This window comes from Falco peregrinus, chromosome 2 (genome assembly GCF_023634155.1).
Source record: "Falco peregrinus isolate bFalPer1 chromosome 2, bFalPer1.pri, whole genome shotgun sequence".
In the NCBI taxonomy this organism is placed as follows: domain Eukaryota; kingdom Metazoa; phylum Chordata; class Aves; order Falconiformes; family Falconidae; genus Falco; species Falco peregrinus.
The window spans coordinates 41948266-41974664 of NC_073722.1; the positions used below are offsets into that span (position 1 = coordinate 41948266).

At 38.1% G+C, this 26399-nt stretch overlaps 1 protein-coding gene across 2 annotated transcripts in view; it reads left to right on the forward strand.

Moving 5' to 3' along the window:
• The first annotated feature begins 349 nt into the window (after window positions 1-349).
• The window catches only part of CTNNA2 (catenin alpha 2), a 513312-nt gene continuing 487262 nt past the window's right edge, over window positions 350-26399 (forward strand). For both annotated transcript variants that reach the window (XM_055797148.1, XM_055797149.1), the window contains exon 1: window positions 350-548. The gene's annotated coding sequence lies outside the window, so the exon portion shown is untranslated. The remainder of the gene's footprint in view (window positions 549-26399) is intronic.

The window sequence follows — 26399 nt, forward strand, 5'->3', positions numbered from 1 at the left end:
GCCCCGCTCCCTGCCGGCGCCGGGCGCCTCCCGCCAGCCCCGCTCCCCTCCCCTCACACCCCCGGCCCCATGCCTCCTCCCTCGCCGCGCCACCCCCTCCTTCCCACCCCTCACCCAGCCGCTTGGTAACGCCGTTTCCATACTCACAGCAACTGCGCAGTGAGGCGACCCGGGCCGGCCTGGGGACCGGCTCAGCCGGGACGGGCGGCAGCGGCCAGGCCTCCCCTCGCCCCGTCGCCCCCTCGGCGGGCAGCTCCCCGCGGCCGGCGGCGGCGCAGGCGCGCTGCCTCCTCCCCTAGTGGCTGCCGCGGGGAGGCTGGCGGCCGCGGCAGCAGCTCCCGGGTCCCCTCAGAGCCGAGCGAGCGCGGCTCGGGCCGGCAGCGGGAGGCGGGCGGCGAGGGCGGGAGGCGGGGGCCGGGGCCGGGCGCTGTGCGAGGAGCCGCCGCACACCCAGCCCTCAGTCACCGGCGTTGCTGGGGAGGAGGAGGAGGCGGAGGCGGCGGCGGCGGCGACGAGAGATTCTGCTACCCCCCACCCACCGAGCTGAGGTGAGGCCAGGGCAAAGCATCCTCCTTTCTTCCCCGCATCCCTTCCTCCCTTTCATCCTTCTCCCCCCCCCCCCCCCCCCCCCCCGCGCTCCTTCCTTTCATCCTTCCTTCCTCATCCTCCTTCCCCCTCATCTCGCCTTCCCCTCATCCTTCCCTGCGCTTCCTGGTCCTCCTTTCCTTTCTTCTCTCCTTAGCCACCTTTCTCCACTCCTCCCCATCCCCCAGACTCCTTCTCCCCGTGCCCGTATTTTGCACCCACCAGAAATAATAATCATGCCTTCTTTCCTTTCCTCTTTTTTTTTTTTTTTTTTTGTAAACGCAATTTAATTCTCGCCCAGCGAAAGAGGGAAAGAGAAAGAGACGGTCACAGAGATAATCCCCCCTCCTTTAAAGAATGGATTTGAATTAATGGTCATTTTGTGGTGTGTATATTATGGGAAGAGGGGGATTATATTTAGGGAAGAAAAGAAAGGGTCAAAGGTGTGTTTTTTCACTTATTCATCTATTTACCCACCATCACACCGAGGTGAAACCTAGCTCCGTATTATTTTAAGTCTTTTTCAATTATTTTCTTTTTAAATTGTTCTCCTTTCTTCAGACATCAGAGGTTTCTTCCTCCTTTTTATCCATCCACTGTGCGTCTCTGTAATTTACAGTCGCTGCTGCTGCTGCTGGGATTGTCTCAGCCGGGAGCCGGCAGGGAAGGGGCACTGGGAGCGGTGCTGTTCGCTGGGGAGGGGGCGGCGGGCGCAGGCAGAAAGCAGCTTTTTCCATCCCTTCCCTATAGGCCTCTTCTAGGGGCTGAGATCTTTCGAACCACCCGCTTCGTATCCCATCCGGAATCCATCCCGAAAGGTGCCAACTCCCATCAAATGATTTGCTCCAGTGGCAAAGAGCGAAAGTTTAAAACGCGGCTTTGTCTTTTTGTGTAGCGCGCTGGGGATGGGGAAAGCTGCGTGGATGTTGGCTGGCAAGGCGATGGCCATAGCGTCTCGTTGCGTGGCTTCTGGAGTGTGAGAAGTTTTGCTTAGAGGTGGTGGTGGGGAGCGGCATCGCTGCTGTGAGACGTCCCTGGCTGCCTTGCCCATTTGGGAGTTGGCGTGGTGGATGTGCGTGCTTAGGGGAGCACCCGTATGCCAGGGGTTCAGGAAAGTAACTTTTCCATACATATGGTGGGGTGCAGCATGAGGAGCAGGTAGCACGCACCTGCCTCTCTATACATTGGAGGGGTGAATGTGCTCCCTCATGTCTCTCTGGTTGTGTGTGATGCCTGTTTTCTTTTTAAGGCACTGGTCCTTAAGGTGGCAGAACATTTATTTGATTGTTAGTATGTTTCAGACAATTTCAGCCTTTTTAAAGTTTTGTCAGTTGAATTAGAAGTTTGTTTATACTTCCTCAGCTTTGGTATGTTTCAAACCCCCTGTTATTTTAGAAATCTACACATACCACAGCAGCCGATACTATAGCAAAACTCTGTCAGCCTGAAGAGTATTAAAACATGCATGCTAGATGTTATCTTGTCATGGATTTCCTAAGAAATGTTGATTCTGTGAACATGTCAAGATTGCAGTGAATGCTGTGTGTTTTGGAGCACGAGGTAGGTAAGTAGCGTGAATAGGGGTAGTCTTAAATGACTTAAATGTCGCTGATGCGAACAACAGCTCTTACTGGCTTTGTGGCTATTACAATGCTGCTGGTTTTCCTTTTTACCTACGGCATCTATGATTGATATTATGGTTTGTATCAGGCTTTTTATACTCCCCATCAAACAGAATTCTTTGGAGAGGAGAAAGTACTGACCCTCAAGGGTGAACTTTTGCACTCAATTGTGTAAATCATTGTTTACAGAAATGCCACCTCAGCTGTGTACAAGATAGCTGTAATTCTGTTAATGGGCTCTGCTGATGACAAAAGCCTCAACAGGGAAGCTCCAGTGTCACTTGAAGCCCTTACATGGAAATGCAACTCTAATTTATGCAGATTTCTGAAATCCCTTTTAATATTAATGTTGAGCGTGTCTGGTACTACTGAAATGCCTTTGAACCACTGAAAACCAAGAGCATTCGTAGACTGAGACTTTAAAGCTAAAGGAAGCAATTAGATCTTCTGCTCTGACCCCTTGACTATTATAGTCAGTTGGATTTTATCCATTTTTGAGTGCAGCAACTTGCATTTGGCTGAAACGTATTTTCCAGAAAAAATTGGAAGTTTGCTCAAAGACAGAGGTGGAGAATCTGCTGTTTGTTACTTGGCTTTGGCTTCCAGTCACTGGTTACTGTTGTACCTTTCTCCAGTATGCTAAAGAACTCAAAGTATTTTCTTACCATGGAGGTGTTTATCTTCTGTAATCTAGTATTCCCTCTTTTCTATTTAAAAAAAAATGAAGCAAACTAAAATTATTTAAATTTGTTATTGCGTGCATTTTTCTCACAACTCAGTTTCTGTGGCTTTTTTTTCCAAATCCACTTTTTCAGCATTTTTGTGAAAACGTGAGCTGGATATGGTATGCCAATGCCTTGTCTCAAGAGTGTTTTGTGAGTTTAAATTACCTCTCTAGTGTTGCTCTTCCGTTTATACATCACATTTACATACTAAACCTTCATCTGCAGCACTGCATTTTGATCTCCTTTTCACTGGGTAAGCTTGCTGTGGCAAACTCTTTGCAGGACTGTTTCTTTCCACAAGAGTTCATCATTCTGTAGGAACACATCATGTGTTTCTTGATTGTAGCTTCGTAACTTTGTACATGGCTTTTTTAAAGATTTTTTTTTTTCTTGCATAGATGGAATATATGAACCACTCCTGATTGCTTTTTGTAACTGGTTTATCTCAGTGATGTAGCATTCTATTAATTTATAACGTGCAAATTTTGTCATGATTGGTGGTGTAGACTTACAAAATTGAAAAGGTGTTTTGTGATAGTGTCTCCACCTTTGGGGAACTGCATCTTAATCTGAGTTATGTTGTGATGTGTTCTTCTCAAAAATCTGTTGTGGTTTTTTGGTTGGTGTTTTTTTTTTTTTTTTTTGAGATGTCACTTAACCAGTTCTTCGCCTGTTCGCCTGTTTAATTGGAGCTATTTTGTCATCAGGCTATCACAGAATGCTACACCAAGTGCTACAGAAGTTTATATATGCATGTGCATATTTTTGACCAATTGGAAGTATTAATTTTATCAAATAATGAAACCACATTCATTTAAGAAGATTGATTTTTATTAATTTTACTTCCTATTATTTGTCATATAACCCAGCTAAATCAGTTGAATCTTATATAATTTTTTATTAAATTGTTGTTTTGCTCAGGACTGCCATGATTCTAACCTTCCTATAGTTATAAACACTGTCTCACTAGCTCTTTTAGAATACAGTTTTAACATGAGTGTTCATTAAGACTTTTGAAACTTCCCTGGTATTTTCAGAATTGCTAGAAATTGATGTTGGTGGGATAGACGTCTCTTTGGACACTTCTGTGAAAAGCCTCTTCTATGGTGATCTTTGGTCCTGCTGACCAAAAATGTTTTTTGAATAATGTTGTACTTGTAGTGGACTGAAGAAGTAATTAATCATTCTTTTGAGGTTCCAGCAAATCATCCTACTTCTTTACGATGCAGATTTACTTACTGAATGTATCTGCCCTTTTGCACTTTTAGTATAGATCCTGTTTAGTAGCATATCTATGAAGGGCTAAGATTTCTTTTGTGCTTACAAACCCTCCCCTGTTGGTTTTCTTTTTCCCCTATTGCCAAGAAATGTCTTCATCCTCACCCATCAATTTTTTACACTTACTCTTTCAAAAAGCGTGGATTTTTTCATGCCTTAATACTTTTCTTGTTGTGTATGACTTCTTACTTCTAATAGCAGTATTTATTGAAATCTATTTTGTTGCCAATTTGTAGCAGTTATGACAATGCCTTCTAGGTATTACATGCTGTCTGAACACACAAATATGAGATTTTTATTTTTTTTTTCTGTGTACAGTGACAGCCTTACAATTTATTACATTTCCGAGCCGAGTAGGCTTATGCTTTTAATATAACATGTTGCAAGGCTTGGCTAGAGGATGCTAAGCTATATATTAATTTTCTCCATCCTTTGTTCATAGGCAGTACAAAAGCATAGGGCATACTTTGGTTTTAGATACAATACCAAATGGTAGTAGAAATATGAAAGGCAAGTATACAGATATAAATAATACAATATGTGGTTGGAAATAGAAAAGGCAGAGAGAGAAATATAGAGTAACAACATGAACATAATAGTAATTACAGTAGTATGCTTAGGTCATAACTTGATTGGAGTTTTTGTGGCTCAGGTCTATAGAAATTGTTCCCCTAAAGCTGACTTGAGGTAAGATGCAAGATGAAAGTGACAAAAAGAATGTTGTATTTTAGAAGCTAGCTAAAGCTGCTTCTTGACTAAAGTAAACTTGTTTGTTTTGTATAAACATAATATTTGCTAGGATAAACTTTCTTGAGAAATTAGATAAACAATAGAGTGTATCAGTTGACCAGGGAGATCTTTCCCAAGACACAGCTTTCAACACAGCAGGCTTCTGCAGGGAGCAGAAGTGACTGAGACTCGGTCCCCCTGTGAAGCTCCAGGATTGATGGGTAGGGTCCTCCAGCTGTATCAACACGACCGTGAACCTCACTGTGATCAAACTGCTTCTAAGTCTAGCATGCCTGGAACATTGTTGGAAACAAAAAAGACAGCATCATTAAGAGTGCTGTAACAAGTTGAAGACATGACAACAAAACCCAGAAACCAGGCTTTGGCCAATTAAAAGAAGTGGTTCGTCTTTTATTCCAGCTTCTTATCGTCTTATGGAAATTCATAATGCATCTTAATATATCTCAGAGTGATAACACTGTTGTATTGAGTCTTCAGTTGGTCAGGCTCAGCACTCTATGGATGTAAATTAATTTTGTCTAGGGTTTCTGGTTTAAAGCTCTACATCTTGGTTTTTTAAATGGTTTCCTCAACATCATACCTGAGCCATTGAGAGAGGACTAAGATACGTGGTTCCAAACAATGATCGTATACAAGAAGGCATTCTTAAAAATCTTCAAACACTAAGGTGCTTTGAAGCCATATTTATTATAAGAAAAGATCAGCAGTTCTAGAAAATGAAATTTTCTACACCTACATCGCTTACCAGTACAGTTGGTTGTCGTTCAGGATTTTCATGTTCCTCATGTTTTGGAATTGTATTTTCCTTTATCTTGCAACAGGGAGGTGAAATATAAAATTTCCAGCAAAACAAGGATTCTTTGCACAAGTAGGAATATCACTACTCTCCGTATATACGTTTTGTTTCAAATGTCATGTTCAGTCATCACACAAAGCATTTTGAATTTATAGGGGGCAGGAGGAAAGCTTTTCAATAGTTTTTCATTGGATGTGTTAAGAAAACACACCTTTCTTTGAAATACTTTACCTCTGCTGAGTCAGCGTTTCCTGACAGCAAGGCAGTGTTTGTTTTTTTCTCCTTTGGAATACTTTTTGGCTAGCTCTGCTTTTCAGTCACATCACCCCTTGCATTAGTATTCTAGTATTGAGAACATTAGAGAAATATTTTCAACATTGCTTCAGAGACTGCCCAACTTTTCAGGCTTCTTAAGTAATGAGAATTATTCGGTTAAGTGAAGCTGAGTCTTGTAACAGTAAGAACATCTCCCAGGGTTTTCAATTGAGAGGTAAGAAAAATAGTAGATTTTGCAGGTTTGCAAAAGAATCTCTGTATTCAGAGTATTTTAAAGCTATTTTTATCAATATTCCAATCTGTTATCACTGGTGTTATAATAATAATGTGACATTTGTTTCTCCTGTGTACTTGTCCTTTTCTTTGAAGTTATGTGTTTTAAAAACAAGTATGCAGTACGTTATGCTTAAAGTAGACAAGAATATTAGAACAGAAGACAATTTGAATAGAAGTGGAATTTATAATCTGAATACACTTTTGTAAGCAGAAGGTGGAAGTGGTTTTGGTCAGGCTAGGCTCCCAGTTGCCCAGGTGACTTCTGCAAATGGGGCCTTAAGCTTTTAAATTACTTAAGGCTTCATGTAAATAGATTAATCAATTTGCTGATTTCTACAACTAATCAACCTTAATTTTTAATATTCTGTTATTTACTAACAAAAGCCACTCTTCTATATTCCATTGAATCTGTCTTTATGGAAATTCTCCATTAAAGCCTGTTCAGCATGGCTGGGACAGCTAAACCACTTGGCTCTATAAGTTTTACTTACAAGAAGTGAATCAGTTGCCAATATTTTATTCCTTATATTTTAAATACAGAAACAGTGTCCATCCTGTGCAGAGCTGAGAAATCAGCTTTTATCAGTTCTCTAAATCTTTTCAAACATCAAAAGGAACTCTGAAAGACCTCTCCCTAAAGATTTAACTTTCCAGTTAGATTATGGAGTAAAATACTACTAAAAATTTTTAGTAAGCACCAGTTTTATTTCTATTGTAGTATCATAATGTTACTGGCAATAGTTGTGTCCTTTCCAGAGGAACCACATTAACAAACATTAATAAAACCTCTTGAAAAAAGGAATAAAAATTATTTGCAGTTTTAACTCACTCAAATAATCCAAGGCAGGCATATTTATCTGATGAGATATTTTTTGCTCCTTCGCTGCCTCTGGAAAAACATTTTGTTGTTTTTTCTTGGTATAGCGAGATATCCTCTTTAAAGTTGTTCTGAAACTTTTGAGTCGGTTTAGAGAGTTCTGTACATAAATAGTATGAAGTAAATGAATGAAGATAAATAAATAAATAATAGTTATGATTCCTCTGTCATGAAATATTATCTTCCTTGAAACTTTATCAAATGGTCTTTCTTTCTGATACAAAATATGATCAACTGTGATAAATTATCCATGATTAATTCTTCATGTGAGTTCGTATCTGTACTATTGCATGTCCCTCACTGGATGCAATATTGCAGCTGTAAGCAAGATGGGGCTAATGCACGGAGGTGAAATTTGTTTATGGCCAGCGTTGTGTAATACAAATTCTGATTGTTTTGTTAGGTAAAAGAAGCATAATACATATTTCCTATTGAAATGACTAGATCTCGTGCTTAAACTCCTGGAAGCAAAAGCTGCAGTTGCTTAAAAATATGTGCCACCATATTTATTGAGAAACTTTGAATATAGAACCCAATTACTTATTTTTTTTCCCTGCATCTCTGTAAAAAAACATATGATGAAAATGGTTATTTCAGTTTTTACCAAAATAGAAAAGGATTTATTTATAACTTTTTTTTTTTTTTTTTAATCATGCCAGATAAAGTAAAATGCATCATCTGTGCTTGATTTTGGTACAGAATCTATCAAAATGCTTCGTGGATGGTTATCTGATGGTTACAAATGTTGACTGTTTAGGTAAGAAAAGACTGTTCAGCCTTTCAAGGAAAGTTATGAAATAGATAACAACTAGAATTTGAAGTCAGAAAAATCCAGAGTAAGTAGGAGGATAGTTCTTCTATTTGTAAAATATGGCAAAGCTAGTTAATTTAATTCTTGCATGTTAAAATCCACAGGTGAATCTGTAAGTTTCAGAATTGCAAAGGAATGTTTACTATTTGTTACTGGTTAGAAAGAAACAGTTGCCATTTGTTACACAGGTGGGGTTTTTTTGATTGGGGTCAAAGTGAGAGAGATTCATGTGTCTTTATGGCAGCATATGAACTCATTTCTAGTTCTTACACAAATATTCTTGACTGCTTACTATAATCAAGTCAGAAATGCAAATTCAGAATTACAGCTGCTTAGTCTAATTTTAAACGTATCTATTATCTCTGTAATCTACATTTCCAGTGCTTAGATGCTATGCAGAAATACTTCTAAGAAAAATAAATTGTCAGGAAGTCCATGAATGAAGGAGGATGAGGCTGTGTAGGGATAGAATAGGAATAAATAGATTCAAACAAAGATTCTAGTCGGCTGGGAGCACTAGTTAGAGACTTCAGCAGTGTGCAAAGCTGTCACTTGTACTTGGGTAGGCTGCCCATGCTTGCTGTAAAATTCAAGCCCATTTCATTCAGCTGACAAAATGTTTTGGACTTTTTTGGACTTGCTAAATTTTGTTTCTGGGTCACATTTGATACCTAGCAAGAACTGGAACATTAAAAAAAAAAAAAAAAAAAAAAAAAGAGAGAGAGATTGAAAACCTATTGCTATTTTATGATTTGATTTTACTTGTGTGGCTTAGGGACAGTTCAGTGCATGGCTAAGACAGCCAGCATGCTGAATCCCTGGATGCTTTAATCTGCTCTTGCAGACTAAAAAGTTTTTAGGTGACTTGCATCCTTGAACAAAGTTTAGGGTGTTTTGGGTTTTTTGGTTTTTTTTTCTTTTAATATATATTCAAATTCAAACCCTTGCATGCAGGCCTGAGCTCAGGCAATATTTAGTCAATGCAGGTCAGAGTAATGGAACTGTACAGCTGCTTTCTGGGTGCTAAAGAGCAGTCAGGACATGAATCTTGAGCAGGATAGTCTTCTACTCACTCTCTGTTGTGTGAAAGCCAGTATCAACCCTCATATAAATGTTATCAGTTCCCTGTGTCCTTTCCTCATCTTCTAAATAACTGTATTTCCAGAGCATTTTCTACTGCCTTACAAATACTTTTTGGCTTGCCCTGTTCTAATTCTGTATTTACTATCAACAGTATTTTTGTTTACAAATTCAGTCTAAGGAACAGAAAATATAAATGGGGTATCTATGTTCAATATTTACCTTCAGCTGGCAGGGTAAGAAATAGCATTCTAGTATTAATTTTTGTTAATTTAGTATATTAAATTATAATCTCCTGAATGTGATCACAGAAACTATCACCTTGTTTCTTGTGGAGTCTTCTTGGAATGCCAGCCAGAGGTATTGTAGGATCTGAGGCGATGAAGTTCAAGTGCAAGGTCCTGCATGTGGGTCGGGGCAATCCCAAGCACAAATACAGGCTAGGCAGAGAATGGGTTGAGACCAGCCCTGAGGAGCTGGTTGACAAGAAGCTCAACATGACCCAGCAATGTGTGTTTGCAGCCCAGAAAGCCAACTGTATCCTGGGTTGCATCAAAAGAAGCATGGCCAGCAGGTCAAGGGAGGTGATTCTCCCCCTCCGCTCCCCTCTTGTGAGATCCCCCCTGCAGTGCTGCCTCCAGCTCTGGGGCCCCCAGCATAAGAAGGACAAGGATCTATTGGGGTGAGTCCAGAGGAGGCCACAAAGACCATCAGAGGGCTGGAGCAGCTCTGCTATGAAGACAGAGAGTTGGGGTTGTTCAGCCTGGAGAAGGAAGGGCTTTGGGTAGACCTTAGGGCAGCCTCCCAGTACTTAAAGGGGCTGACAAGAAAGCTGGAGAGGGGCTTCTTACGAGGCCCTGTAATGCTAAGACGGGGGGAATGGCTTTAAACTGAAAGAGGGGAGATTTAGATTAGATGTTAGATCATCCCAGAGCAGCTGTCGTTGCCCCATCCCTGGCAGTGTCCCAGGCCAGGCTGGACGGGGCTTGGAGAAACCTGGGCTAGTTGAAGGTGTCCCTGCCCATGGCAGGGGGTTGGAATTAGATGTTCTTAAGGGTCTTTTCCAGCCCAGACCATTCTGTGACTGTATAATCTCAAACACTGCAGCATAACATAATTTACATAACCGACTACTATGGCAGCATACATTTTAGGCAGACATAGCCAAAAAGCCTTAAGAATTAATGTTTTGAAGTAGCTGAGAAAACTGAGTGACTGTAGTAGCCATGGCGACTTTTTTTGCCTTTGTTTTTAAGAAGAATTATCACTGATATTAGCGTTCATGTGAGCCTTAAGCTGGGTATCTGTTCAGCAAATTTGGTGGCAGTGAAAGGAAAATCTTGGATATATGGACAGACCCAACACATGAAAAGCAGCGTGGTTTGGATACAAAAATAGCAGGCTTGCAAACACAATTATGTTGAGAGTTGTCATAATGACACAAATGTTTTTTTGAGGCTCCACACTCCATGCTTTCCTTGTTTGCTACTAGTTTTAGAACTCTTTTGGCCTGACAGGCGCTGAAGTTGTACCCTTTACCTCAGATGCTGAAACTGACATAGGACTGGCTGATTCTTCCAGACTTGAATGCATCCTAAGGGTAGCATCAGCTTAATTTTATTTTATTTGTTTTATGGATTTTGGGTTCATGAGGATGATGCTGAGGTGCGTGGACAACATGAGTGTGTTCAAGTTTCCTGTCAGCTTAATGAGTTTATTATTGCTGGGTGGTTGACAGTCAGCCAAAAGGAATAAACAAAAAAATTACATAACCCAAGAACAGCTTTCTTGGCGCGCTTTTTTTTTTTTTTATAAAAAGATCAGTCAGGAGGAAGGGGCAACGGGGGAACACTAGAGGTGTCTTTTTTTGGGTTTTTTTTGGTTTTTTACAGATCAGTTTTCCGTAATGATGTAAAAATTGGGATTTTTTTTTTTTCTCTCTCTACACCAGGTGTCCTCAAACTACGGCCTGTGGGCTGGATACGGCCCTCCAGGGTCCTCAGTCCAGCCCCTGGTATTTACAGACCCCCCCCCGCCAGGGCAAGGTACATTAAATAATTACAAAATGTGGTGAGAGTACTGACATTTCAGAGTTCCCTTGGATAAGTGATAACAGGGAGAGTTATGTCTCAAAATTATGTGTATTATAGGTGTATGTGTCTCCCATGCACAACATCTTGTGTGAAGAATGTATATTTGTTGTGGGCTTGTGTTTCTAAATACAGGGTACTGTGGAAAATACTACAACGTGAGAGGCAAGATATGTCAAGGATGGTGATCAGAGTGAATATGTTAGAAAGGTTTCATTATTTATTTCTCCAAGGAAATGGTTCCTGAAGAACAACTACTGTGTTTTCATTTTTGGTTCCCACTAAATAAAATGATGAATTTGATGAAGGTTTGTAATCACTTCGATTTCTTCTGTCACAATAGTGATACTACCACATGCAACCTTTGCACATATTTAATCACCATTACAGAAAGTGTTGGGGTTTTAGCTGTATTTATAAAGGTCCTCTCTTTTGAAAGTGCAAAACAAAACGGCCACTACATTTTACTTATCTTAAAGAAAGTTTTCATCTGTTGTTATTCCTAAACTTCAAACTTAAGTCCAAAAAGTGTATGTCTAGTATTTCCAGATAATTTAATGAAAATTATGTGTTAGTAGTATTTTTAAAGTTAAAAACATTTGAATGTGTTAAAATTGAGCTTTGCAGAATACTGTGAAAAAGAGGAAAAATAGACCACCTTATTTTTTATTGTAATCAATCGTGTATACTTTGAGTGATTTCTGGATATCTTACGTGTTAACGTAATGAAGAATGTCCCTGCTGAACTGTTTTATGCTAAGTTATGTTCTTAAGCCAAAAGACAAAAATAGTCTTTAAGAATTGTATTTCCGTGAAAACTGTTAGCAGATGCTTATTGTTGTAGTGAGGCCTCAGTAAAAAGTAATCTATTATTCCTTGTGTTTCATTTCGAGATAACTGAATGTAAGAAGATACTTATTTTTTTCTATGCATTTGCTCAGAGTTGCTACAGTCCAATATTTGCTGTCCTATTCCTATTTTTGTTACTGCTTTTTGTGGTGAAGGCTTGTGGTTTCATTAACATTTATTTTAAATCTGGAAAAACCTGACTGAGGACTAAATAGAAAATAATTCTGTTTTCCATATAGGTAAGCACAGAAATACATGAATAAAAATCAAGTTGGCCTCTGCTCCACGCTTCAGAAGTCTCCTGCACGGCTTTATGAACCTTTGGGAAATGGGCCATGCTATCTTTAATTTTGTAAATAATTAACGTTCTCTGTGTGATTATTTTTATCCAAAGTATATTTCTAGATTAATTTGTGGATAATAATAGTTGTAGTTCTTAAGAGGCTTTTTTTTTTTTTTTTTTTTTTTGCTGATATTTCTAGCATAGGAGAGTAGGCTCTTACCCATTAGCCAGCCACCTTCCTTCTGTGGGAAGCCATGCATTGAATGAGAGAATTAAACAATTTTCACAGACTTTGAACTTGTGTTACATTGTGATAACCCTTGAAACCCAACATGTACCTTACATGTTAACTCCACCTATAGTTTCCCCAAGTCTTCTTAAGAGAGCTGCTTTGTCACTCACAGCATCTGAACACAGGCTTGTGTTTGTCCTTTGAATTAAGCAACAGTGATTAAATTACATATGTTTTTGTGATCCTTAATTTTCCTGCCTAAAGAATGGTATGGTGACCTTATGTTCACACTATAGAGAATGTGTGCTTTGTTAACTGCATTCTAGATCTGCCCCTGAAGTTTAAACCGGAGGCACTTGTTCTACAACACCAGCTTTGTTGTTGCAGGTTATCACTATCGCATCTGGACACTTGCTACGTTAGGTGCCATGCGGTAGTACTTATTCTCCTTGTATTCATTTGATGTGATTTGCTTAATATAAGAAAACAAGCCCGTACAACATTTATTTTTAAGTGAAGAAGAAAAAAAAAATGGCTTTCTTTAGAATGATGACAATGAACTGTTTATTACCACAAGCTGTGCATTTTATTTTCTTTTAGTTAGAAGGCAGTGATTTGTCTGAATTTTTGGAGTGGTTTTTAAGTGAATAATGATATAAGAGCCTTCTTACTTGAGGCTTCTTATAACTGTAGTTATTTATACAAGGAAAAACTGTCCAAGCATGGATTATTTATGCAGGGGAGAAAACTGGATCTGGATTGATACAATTTTTCATTCCTATCTTCTGTGAACTAATTTGTTTTAGACACTTAGGAGCTTCTTGTACCATTTCCCTTGATAAAATGATTCGATTCAAGCCTCACCTTCTGTTCTTCAAGGCAAACTTTTTTCCCTTGTGGCTTCAAAGTATTATGGCCTTTCCCCTTTCATTTTTAGCAGACCTGGTTTCATTATACATTTAAAAAGTAGAACTCATATTTTTTTTGGTCCAGCGGTATTGGCATGTTATTTTCTTAACTGATCTATTTTTTTCCCTCTGCAACAATTGAGACATGGATGAGAAGATTAACTGCACTTTTGCCCCCCTTCCCTTTTGATTCCACTTTTGATGCCAGTCCCCTCCGAAGATGGTCCAGTCTATGCCTGGAGCCTGAGCTCAGCCTCCCAGTGAACTGTGATATGAATTCACTCTGTTGAGCCACCTGATTGTTTCAAAAATTGGTAGTTGTGCCATTGGGAATGTGCAGTCACTGTTGAAAAGAGCATCCAAACAGCCTTCCTAAAGCATTGCTAATTATTGACAGTAAACATAAAGAGATGATGTAGAGGATTTTATATCAATAAAGATCTCTCCCACCTAGAGCCAAGAATGACCTATTTTATTTTTTTTTTTTAGATAAACCAGCAGGATCTGTCTGTAAACAGTTTCTAAGCAACAGCTGAGTATCCTTTAGAAAGAATGTCACTTTTTATCTCTGACTCCTGGGTTTTATAGCCTTTCTGCCCAAATTGGCACCATAGATTGGGGGTGGGGGTGGGGTTGGAGCACTCTTGTCAGCAGTGATAGTTCTCCTTTTTTCTAGTAGCAACCACCTACAGTTCACTGAGGTGTGTTTGAAATTAAATCACTGTCTACTTTATTGTTGGTTTCCCAACAGCTTTGCTGTCACAGTCCAGCATTGTGAATTATTTCTGTGCAGTTTCATAAACATTCTGTAATGATCAAAGAACCTCTATTTCTACTTCCATTTAAATCCAAGAGGTGACAAAACAGAAACAGCCAAATAATTTTATTTGTGTTTTAATGATTACATGGTTTGAATGGGTTTTAAGGCAAAAATTACTTGTCTCCCCAGCACAGCAGGTCTCTTTCTTCATCAAGAGTTGTGTGGCATCTGTCTCAAAGACTGGGGTAATTCAGAGGCAAAGAAAAACCAGCCCTTTGTGATCAGTTTTTTATTACCTGGGAACCCGCAGCTCAAGTGACCAGTTTTCCAAGACTTACCTGCATTAAACATTGAATGATTTGCATCTATGGTGCATATTTTTGGTCAAACAGTAACAACTACCCAAGAAAGGGAGCTAACCTCTTCCATGGTAATATAGTTGTAAACTGGGGGGGGGGGGGGGGGGGGGGCGTAATCTCAATGGATGTTGTGACCTCTCGTGACCAATTTTAAACAGATGGTATTTGAAAATAGCAATAATTTCCCTTCAGCCAAAGATTCATAGAAAAAGAATTTTTAGAGGGAATTTTGTTTGGTCTGGTCTACTACTGGAATCTTATAAAAAAACGTTAACCTGGGAGCTGTGGATGTCAAGTAATTGGTTGAGGCTATTGGAATTTACAGTAGTCATAAAAGTTAAGTTCTCTGTTTTGCAGCTGAGCTACCATGTCTTGCTATGTCTGAGACTGCTTTTGAAGTGAGGAAACACAGATCTTGTAGAAAGCAGGTTTTGCACCAAAGGACATTGGAATGGAATAAGGTCATGAACTTATTTAGTAAGAGGTGGGGAAGAGTCAGTTGGAATCTATCTTCCATTATATACCAAGCAGCTCTAGAAAAGCAGCCTTCAAGAAAATATGGTGGAGGTTACCTACAGAAAAAGCTTGAATTTTAATGTACTAATTCCATGCTCCCATTTATGAGTTGGCTATGCCAGCTCTGTCAGGCAACAGAAGTAAACTTTTCGTTTGTTGAAGCTTTGGAAGGAAGAAGAGTAGCCTCATCAGTTACCACAGGATGGTAGGACCTATGGAAGTGTATTGTTCATTTTACTTAATTTTTAATTTGCTCGCTCTTATCTGCTACTGTTAAATAGTACTTCAGTTTGAAAAATGGTCTTTTGCTAACAGTGCCTGAAGAGATGGCCTGTGGATGTTGGAACTGGTTAGATTTCAGGTTATGACTGATAATATAGGCTGTAGCCTATGGCCTGATTTAAGAGAATTGTAGAGTTTTATTTCTTCCCCAGAAGAGGTAAAATGATAGGTCTCTGTCCAAGTCTTCTGAGAAAAAGAGATCTCTGTAAATGTTTCCTCTGTTACTGTGAGAAGCTGTCTCGTTTCTTATAAGTGTCTTTATTTCCTTTGTTTGATTTGAAATCAGAGATTTCTGCTATGTACAGAGCAGGGAGTTAAAAAGTAATTGAGGCATTTTGGCTTGCATTAAGAAATAAAAATAAGTAGACAGAGTTCTGACTTATGAAAGACAGGTCAGATGCTATTGCGTGCAACTGGGAAACACAACAGGAAAGGCAGTTTAAAATACCTGTTTGCAAAGCTAACATTAAAGTAAAAATATCTTGAGTAAGAAGACATATGAAACATGAGCTTCTGAAGAACTTTCTATGGAAAGGACAATAAAACTGAAGTTTTGTGATGTTCTTTAGGGTCTGCTAGGATGGCTTCCTGTCAAATACCATAAAAACAGACTGATGAAAGACCAAGAGTAAATTCTGGTTTTAATGTTTGCAGCACTTTCACCTTCTCCATTATATTTTGGCCAAGAGCAGTATATTGTTATAAAATTCAGACTGAAAGTAAGCTTTTGTGGCTTTGATAATTTGATATTTTCAATACCATGAAACAGTAATCCCAGTCAATTGCTATCAATAAGTGGTTGATATTTCCCTCTAGGTTTGGGCCAAACTTATTTAATAATTTGTCTTTCATGTAATAATAATTCCTCATTATGATTTCTCTGATATTCTGTGAAATATGGATAAATGCCAATGAAAGTATGCCTTTGTTACTAAATATTCTGTTAGCATACTAAATATTCTTTTTCTGTACAAGTAGAATTCTTCCATCTTTAGCAAGCTCCTGGTTTATAAAAAACCCTCCCTTTTCATAAGCAAACCATTGTAGCTTTGTTTCCTGCATATATTAACAAAACGTTTGTAGGCTGAAGAGGGCGAACATGCAGTGAGTCATCTTCTGTTGAGAATAAAACCTGATACATGTGTGAATGAAATCTGGCTTTGTGAAGTAGAGCATGTAGTTTGTTATTATTGTGTTTTGGAGGATTTTTTTTTATATATATATTTTTGCTTTTAACAGATGTACAAGTTAGGAAATTTTTAATTCGACTTGGGAAGTGCTGTCTTACATTTGAAAATCTGCAAGTATTGGGATGAATTGGATTTAGTAGAACTTTACTATGACTAGGAATATCTGCCTGAGGTGTTTAGAACACTTTTGGAGGTGCCTCCTTTGATGCTTTTTAAGGAACTTTGATTCTTAAGCCTAACCACAAACACTAGGATGCCTAAAAAGTTTGAAAATGAACTTAATGCCAAAAGCTTTATGAAGCTCCTTGCCAATTAAGTAGCTTATGTTTGAGCAAGTACAGGATTTTAGCAGAAACATGAGTTGATCTGATGACTTAAATGAAATGCCAATATCTACTTAAGTCGAAGTGTAAGTTGTACAAAGATTTCTGCAGCTCAGAAAATACTACACATGGTGATTACAGGCAAATTTAATAACAAAATCTGGTATTCGTTCTATAACAGTTGTTGAAAACAAAAAGGACACGTATGGGTTGATTCATGCCTGGTTATTCCATCCTAGCTGTAAGACTTAGCTGTTTATGGGGCTCCTGGGTCCCAGGGCAGCAACTGGACAATTGTTTTTATTTGAGGACAGATGTGTTATCTTTTCATAACTTCTCTCGTTGATGTTCCCTTCATCTCTGAAATATCCTGCTGCAATTGGTTGCACAAATCTGAGGGAAGAAGTACTGCCTATTTGATACTGGGAAACCTGATGGCTGAAGAATTTGAGGTGCATTTAAGTTCTCATATCGTAGGAAGTACTGTGAGCTCTACTCCTCCATGCTGTCTGTCTTCACATGATTTCAATCATATTTCTTTGTGATTTATCTTGAAAATTGAAGTGTGTTTAGACTCTCTTCATGTGGAAAGCATTCAATGCCTCTGATTATGGAGACTTTACAGATACATCTTGTAGTTCTACCAGACCTTTTTGGAGGTGGAAGGGCATATGGCATTAAAGACGTAGGTGGGCAATATGTAATAATTTATACAGTGATATACAAGTATTCCTCCCCACTCCATCTTTTCTTTTCCTGAACAAAGCTATGCAGAACTACTGGTTTTCAGATGGCTTCCAACTGTGACTCCAGGATCAGTTACTAACTTCAAGCCAATCATTTCACATGTAAAGTAGGATTGCTTTTCCCCATGTTTTCCCCATGTTGTTTCCCATATTTTGCAGTGGTGGAAAATGCATTTTCATCTGCCATCTTTACTGCTGGTTTCTGAGCTTGATGAGATCTGCAAATCTGTGTAATGAGAATTATGCTGGAGTATTCTGCTTTTATTTTATTTATTTTATTTTTTTACTTTTTATCATTAGCAACTAGTCACTTTACTCTTCACCTCGTTTTTTCATGTGGTGGCAGGAATTCAGTCTGTGGACTACTGATACTATAAAAATTATATAGAGTAGATGTGAAGCTGTGCTTTACCTAGCAGAAAGCTTAGAATCCAGTTAGATACAAAGTTAGCAATTAACTATATTGCCTATTAAAATAGTTATGGACTGAAGTCCTGTGACAAAGTAGGAAAAGCTCCCCGACAGTGAAGCAGAAGCTTTCTGTCTGAAGGCAGCTGTACTGAGCTGTAGTCAGGGGCCAGAGAAGGCAATGATCCTTGGTTTTGAATGAGCACAGAACTAAAAGCATTACTACTGACAACATCTGTAACTCTGATCATATGCATTTTGGTTCAAAGCCTTGTAGGAGGTAGCAAAAAAAGCCAAATTCACTATAGCGGTGTTTGTTCTCCAAAAGGAACTACACATACAGGAAGACATGCTTAAAAGGAAATTAAAAAGAACACTAAAGCATACCAATTTCTATTGGTCTTTTTTTTTTTCTTAAATTTCAAGGCAGTAAGGAAAATAAAGAATATTCATTGAAAAAGAAAGCGAAGAAAAGACAATGAGGAATCAGGACAGTAGTGAAACCTATTTTTAGATAAGTAAATATTATTTAAAAAGTTATAATGTGCAAGTATTTAATGCCAAAAGTAATTCTGCAAAAATATTCAAGACATGAAAGCCAATTATGAATCTCTTTCAGATCTTTTAGAAGGAAGAAGTGTTCCAGTGAGTTGGTAGTCAACAGACAAGCGAGGTAGAAAAGATGGAGACAAAGAGCATGAGGCCTGGCAGAAAAGCCAGGGAGATTCTGTGCATCCTTGTGTTATGAAGGATTTTCACACAGGAGTTTATAGGAAAGGTGTTTGAGACTGCAGTGTTAATTAGAGATGGTTTAGAAGCAGTAGTTGCAATGAATAGTATCTCGTCACTGAAGTGGAATTATTTTTTTAGATCATCATGTATTCACTTTTTTAGTTTGGTCTCATACTTGATGCTCTCTGTGTCTAACATAATGACGAATGACATGTGCTAGGTTTCACACCACAGTGAGCATTGATTAGTTTCATCTTTTATAATTTCTGGGTTGATGTTATCTGATTATTGCAAGTGTTTATTGATGGTTAATGTATTGTTTTGCTTGAAAAGATACATAAGGTGAGAGTTTTACCTCGTTTTGTTTTTTTCTTAAGAAAACTACTTCACTTTCCATTATAATCCTACATGAAAACTATTTGTATTCCATTGAGGTGCCTATAGTAATTTATTTACCTGATGACCTGAAAAGTTTCATTTCCATTTTCGAGTTTATCTGGGTTCCTTTGTTCTCTTAATCTTCACAGAGATTATTTTTTTTGGGCACTGATCAAAGATTCATTGTCAAGATGGAAACTGTATGAAAATAAAAGTTCTGTGAAAAATTAATCTGACGTTAGCTAAATTGCTTTTTTTGAAGAACTAGCACTTCATTGTCACCTGTTCATCTCTTGCATTTCCTTTAGCCTGCAAACACTAGTCATTTGTTAATTAATCCCATCATAATTTGCAGGGGTTTATATATTTATGCAAGGAGTTACTTCATGGTTTAATTTTGGTGAAGAAAATGCATTTTCTTTCTTTCTCCTCAGTTCAGGAGATTTTCAGTTCTAGTAAAGGTCATCTTGAAATCAGACTGGAAAGTTGTTTTGAAAGACTGAAAGGCAAGCACATTAGGTATGTTGGTTTCCTCTGTGATCAGGGCACACAGTGATGGTAAGCACTTGGACAAGTTGCAAACAATTCAAAATACAACCCTGCAGTTACTGCACCTTCTTGTCCTGGATTTGAAGACATGGAGAATGTTTATTGCATTATATATATATATACACACACACACACACACACATATACATACATACATACATTTTTATTTTTTTTTCTTTTTTCCTGAGCTGATATTATTCCCTTCTGTATTGCTTCTCCAGGTTCCTCTCAGATCCATTTGAGGTGAAATCAGTTTCCTTGAGAATAGCAACACAGCATCAGGGAAAAAATGCTTTAAATTCTTTAAAATGTCCTCTCAAACCCCCTCATGTAATAAAGTTTGAATTATTTGTTTGAATTTCCAATTTTTTGAGAATAATCCCCCCCCTTAATTTTGAAATAGCCACTTACAGAACTTTGTAGTGCAGAGCCAAAAGCATCTCATATTTAAATAATCTGACCATATGGATATTACTTTTTGCAGATGAATGAATTTTGAGGATTCTCAGTTAAACTGGAACTGTACAGTCTGTATCTTTGTGTGTTTATATATGTCTGCTGGTTCAAAAAGTACAGTTGTAGAACGATGGATATTTTAAGAATCAAACACTGTTCTTCAGACCTTTTTGTGCAAGAGATATATAGAGATCCCATATTGAAATGCTCCTTGTTTTCTGGCATATGGATTTTCTGAATTTTCAAGGAGGTCAGCCACTTCTTTTTCCCTCTGTGGAGTTAGGACAAAACCAAGTAGGCTGAGTAACTGTTGTGTATTTGTCTGATATCCCTTTGCTCTGTTCTTCTCGAGCAGAGATTTTTATCTGGAAAGCCAACTATATTCTGTCTACCATTTCATTGTGTGCTTTCACAAGTGCTGCTCTGCTTCTGGTACAAATGGATGCAGTCAAGGCAGTTTCTAATCCATGATGATTGTAGATTTCTTTGAAGCCAATGGGTGTCCTAAGCATCCTCTTACAGGCTTAGCAGAGGGAATGTTTGAACAGCTTTCTAAGTGTAGCAGGCTTCCCACCAACTCCTACGAAGTTGCTGTACTTTTGTCATCTATTTAAAATTCATATGGTCCTAGCTTCTTAAGATTGCTTTTTCGCTTCTTTGTGTTCGTAATTCTTTTCACCTTCAGCCAATAATAGGAAATCCTGTGTGAATTGAAAAGCCTGTCATACCCAGATGTCGGTTGGCAGTTACTATGCTACAGTGTTCCTCCAAGTCAGTTGTTTTTAAAGGAGAAAAAAATTGTCCATTAGAAATATATTTAATAAAATCACACCACTTATTGAGTTCTTGCTGGTTTGCCTGGAGGTGTGAATAAAAACGTGATCAACTTAAACCTGGCATCACATTTTTCAGCGTTACTGTAAAAAGCATATTAAGGTTTTCATTACAGTTTCTCCATTTTTGGAGTTTTATATCACCTACTAATTTACTCATTATAAGAACATTACATGGAAGGTCCATGTTGAACCAATAAAATTTTATTTGCAGAAAAATGCTCTCCAAACAGCCTTTCCACCTGTTCAGGAAGACACACAGTTTGCGAAAATTCTACTGAAAATATATCCAGACCCTTTTGTTCAGAGAGAAGGAAATGTTTAGGTTAGGGTTCTCTGTGTATTGAGAAAAAGAATAGCTTATGGACTAAACCATATTTTTTTAATAACTATTTAAATTCTATCTGTGTGCTCAACGTTCAGTATATAGTGATGTAAATAATTTCTTGATTTTTATTTTTCTAAAGTCCAATCTAAATTGAATTATAACATGTATTTAGTAATCCCTGAAAGGGTTGTTTTTCTCTTTATTTTATTGTTGTCCATTGACTTATTTTGCTTCCTGTGTCTGTGTTCATATGGCAAGAACTTGATCCATAATGCATAACATTATGCTAGCACTTCCAGATTTAATTTCTGTTTTAAAAAATGGGGGTGTAGAGGAAGCAAGAGAACTTCACTTTGTAGTTGTCGTGGGTAGTGATGGTTTTTATGATTCCTTGAGATGGAAGGGGAGGCTGCTTTTCATGTGTTTTAGTACCTTTGATTTTGAGACTTGGACAAAGATCCCGTTCTGTTTGTGCTAAGTGCTGTGTAAATACCCGGCAAACCCAGACTCAGTCTCCCTGCTCAAAATGCAAGACAACAGCTGGATTTAGACAGATGGAGTTCAAACACAGACTGAGTTAGAATTGATCAGCAAGGTAAGGCTTGGTGACAGCAACCCACCCCAGCCCAACCATCGCTGGGTTTCTGTATGTGGCCCAGCCAAGAAAAAGTACTAGGAGGGGACAGAAAGAAAGCAACAAGGAGACAGATCTTTGGAAGTGTTTCGCTTGCAGGTGCCGAACACAGCTTTTGAGAAGGTACAAAGTTACCTGTTTAACAATTTAGTCAACTGCTTTATGGGATGTTTATAGCTGAAGTCAACTTCTTGTTGCAGAAGGCTTATTTTCAGTAATTCTTACCTCCAGGGCTAACTTAAGCAGCTGCTGTTGATGATTCTTGTTCTGTACCACCTCCTGAGCTACACTGTAATCTTTTGCAGGGCAGATCTGTTAAAGATGCTTATTTCAAACATCGATTTATTTTTTATTCTTGCTTTCGTCTGGTTCATTATGCACTTGAATAAGTACTTGTATGAGCAGAACCTGGAGCCGAGCACGGGGATAGGAAGAAGTGGTGAGGAATAGGTGAATGCTGCTGAAACATCGCTGCTGCAGAAGGAAAGGCTCATTAAGCTACAGCCCCGTAGGTGTCTGTAGGAAAGTTTGGAAAAAGCTTTAAAAGTGAAGGTGAGCACTATCATGCAGAAAGGTGATTTAGTTAGTGGAAGAAGTTTGAGAAAGCACTGCCTTTACAAAAACCTACAATATCTTTGTAATAGTTTCCTGAGTGTATATGATGGAATAAGATTGGAGTTAACAGGATGTACAGAAAGTGAGATGCAGGATGATAATATCAAGAAGAGAAGGGGAAGAAGCTTAACTTCAGGTATATGGATAAATCAGAATGTCTAAGAGTGTAATATCTGGAATATTTAAGTGTAGCTTGGATTGGACAACATAAAAGGAAATCCAAAAATAATACCTACATAACAGGACAGACAGATAGTAATTTCATTTTTGACTGTTAATATGATTATCCAGACACAAGGTATAGCAGCCACATGGCTTCCTTCTATACCTCTAATTTCATGATAACTGTTCTAAAATATGAATATCACAACTGAATGCAGTACGGCAGTTCTGTTGCTTTCCATATGACCTTTAAATCCTCTTTAGTAATTATTTTTCACGCTATTCCCACTCTCTTCAGAAGAGTCAGTGGTTTTTTTTTCCCCTCTTCACACCATTACATTTATGTTACATTGGAAGAGTTTTCTTGAATGATCCCAATTTACCAGATAACTTAGATTTTTGTGGCTGAATTGCTTTCATTGTTGTCTTTGCAGTGTTTGGAGTTTTTATCACTTTACCTGTTTCTTTTTTTTTTTTTTTTCTTCCTTCTGTAGAGGATATAAGGTGCTTGGGAAAATATTTTATTTCAAGTAATGCAGTCTGAAGAGTCTGAAAACTTTTCTTCTAATTGAGAAGTCATACCAACATCTAACCTGATTCTCTTCAGGCAGATAAGTAAATTGATTATGGCAGGAAGACATTTGTGCTGGAAAAGACTTGTAGCAAGCAGTTAAAGCCTTTGATTTCATCAACACTTTTTAGTTATGGTAAAAGGAAGGTAAAGCAGTAAAGCATCCTTTCAAGGGGTTATTTATACTGGTCGCCTGAATGTTGATATAAGCCTTTGCCAGGTGTTCCAAATTAACCTTTGGTGTGCAGGTATTCTTAAATGACACTTCTGATTTTTTAGCAGTGAATGTATTTTTATTGGGGTTTTTTACTGATTTTTTTTTTGGGAGGGGGGGCAGGGGGAAGGGATGAAATATTGAATTTATATACTTTAAATCAATGCCTTGGAACATGTGAAAATTTCATTACTCAATAGTTTCCTTGAAATTACCTGCAAAGTTAACCATGCTTTCTGCATGGATTAAAGCTGAATTCAGAATTAAATCAGAATGGAGATTTATGTAAGCAATAACCAATAATTTAAATAATTTACATTAGTTGTTTATTGCTGCATTCAAAGTGTTAGTAGAAAGCTGAGGAAAAGTATGGATATATCATCAGATATATTAATTTTTGCTCTTATGCATGCTTTTGAAGGAACTTTAAATTGTACTTATAAGTTGGCCCAGAAGATCATCAGGTAGAACATATTCAATTAGTATTTGATATTACACACACACCCCTACCCCAAAATAAAAATAATAATAAAAAAATATATAGGTGCTCCAGGTATAATTTTGTGAGAGATTTTGTGCAGGACATGCTTGTGTGATTTGTGTGATGATCTCAGAGACTGAAGGAACTTAGAATCATTGCAGAAATTTAAAAGTTTGTAGAATAAAAATGTTGTCTTAAATGGGGCTGAAAATGCCTTTGTAGTCAAAATCTGTATATTAAAATAATTTTTGGATTTTAGAACCATTATATGAATTAGCAAGCTTAAGAGAATTAATTTTCCATTTACAAGGTAGTACAAATATAGCCAAGCTTTTCCATAGTGAAACTGTGGTATTAGAAAACTATTCTCAAATGCATTTAAAGTCAGCATAGTGTGTTCATCATGATTTACAAAAAATAAGCATATGACCAAAAAACTAGTGAAACAATTTGTATCTTTTTTGTAGACTTCTTTCTCTATAAAAGAAATATTTATTGAATTGAAAAGAGCTCCTGATTTGTTTAAATGCTGAATTTCTCATCTGTACGTTAAACTTCTTTATGTGGCATGAAGTCTGAAGTGAATAAGAAATCTGGTCTGGGACCTGCAAAGGCTGTGGAGTAAAAAGACAGCTGCTCTTACAGACAGTGAGGGATTTCTTGGTTCCCTTCACGGTGAATCAGAACTGTGGGACTGGCAAAGGAAAATCTTGGGCCTGTTATTAGATACAAGAAATAATTTCATTGGATATTCAAATTTTTAAATTTGGAATTTAATTGATATAAAAGATCTTTCTGGTTATAATATATCCCTCCAAGAATTTAGGGTAGTAGCACCTTTACTACTGTTGTAGCAATCTTGCCAGTGGCATGAAGTTGCATGCCTCACAGTTGAAGAAACAGTGTCATAAAAAGCCAATAGCGGTTTGTGTTGGCCAGTAGATTTTATGAGTAGTCTCTACCAGAAAAGTGATATATGTACAGTTTCTAATTTTAGCCAGGAATCCAAGCTAGGAAGTTCCAGTTCAGTGGCATCTGAAACTTTCTCGCATCTCTTCCTCCACCAGTTTAGTTTTGACTTGGGTTAGTAACAGTTTGTTAATTCGCACACACTGGAAAGTATAAAATAAAAAATTGGAAGTAACAATGTGCAGTTTCACCTGTTTAGTCTCTGCCTTTTGCTGCTGTAATTCCGGCACCGTGTGTAGTTCAGGTGCAATTGTCCATAATGTGTGCAATGGGAGCAGCTCAGAACATGCAACCGTTTGTGCTACCTTGAGGGTAAAAATGATGTTCAGGCTGCACCCACCCAGGAAGTGGGAGCAGGAGCTGAAGAAAAGGCTTTTGGTTTCCCTTTTCAGTAAACCCACCTCAGAGACGTATAAGAAACTCACACGTGTTTCTACTTGATGAGGAATAACTCATGGGTGAAAGGTCTGGTTGAGCGGGTTGTGAGCACTGTCGGGGCACCCATAGAAGTGGCCACATGCTCCTCTAGTGTGCGAGAGCAAAAATAATCAAGATTACTGTTCATTGACCCCCCTCCCATTAGCATCTACAAAACAGGATAACACTTGGTTTTGAGCACCTCTTACACAGATGAAGAAATTTGAGATGTTTAAGTAGCCCAGCATCACAGTGCATAAAGAAATACTGGTCGGTCAAATGACAAAAGAGCTGGGATGGGATGAAAAGAGAAAACGGGATAAGGGAGATCCTGCACCATGATGTTGCTTTGGCAGCACTACCATATGCAAGCAAGCTGTACTGAACTGGTTCTTGCTGAGATGTCAATGTGTGCCAAACTATCAACTGGAATAAAAAAAGTATTTCCATTAGAGCTCTATTTAAATTTCTAAGCAGCGCCTCAAGGTAGTTCTGCTACCAGAAAAAGAAAAGGCTTCCAATGTCTTTTTGATTGGGTGTAAGTTTTGGGCTATAGCAATTTTGTTAACTTTTAGGGGTTTTTAGTTGTGTTAAGTTTTGCTATTTGACTATGGATATGAAGCTGATGGTTTTGGAAAATGTAGATCAGAAATCTTCAAATGCTCTCAAAACATGGGTTTTTTCCCAAGAGAAATGGACAATCATCACATATCACTTTTTAAGGTTATTACCATTTCCTGCCTAAAACATAAAAAAACCCCAAAAGCATGAAGCAGTTTTTCCAAGTAATGTTAAAATTATTCTATTCCCCTTAATTATTACCATCATACTATTGCCAGCGTTATTTCGTTTCTGCATTTATCAGTATTAAAATGAAAAGCCTTGTTTTTCTGTCAGGCATTTTAGCCAATTTCTCCTCTGACAGCTTTCTCTTTCTTCATTTGTTCTGTTTGTTGGAAAGATTGGCAGTTCTGTAGAATATGGAGTTTATAGATGCATAGTGATTTTCATAGATTACAGGAAAATTAATCATCGCTC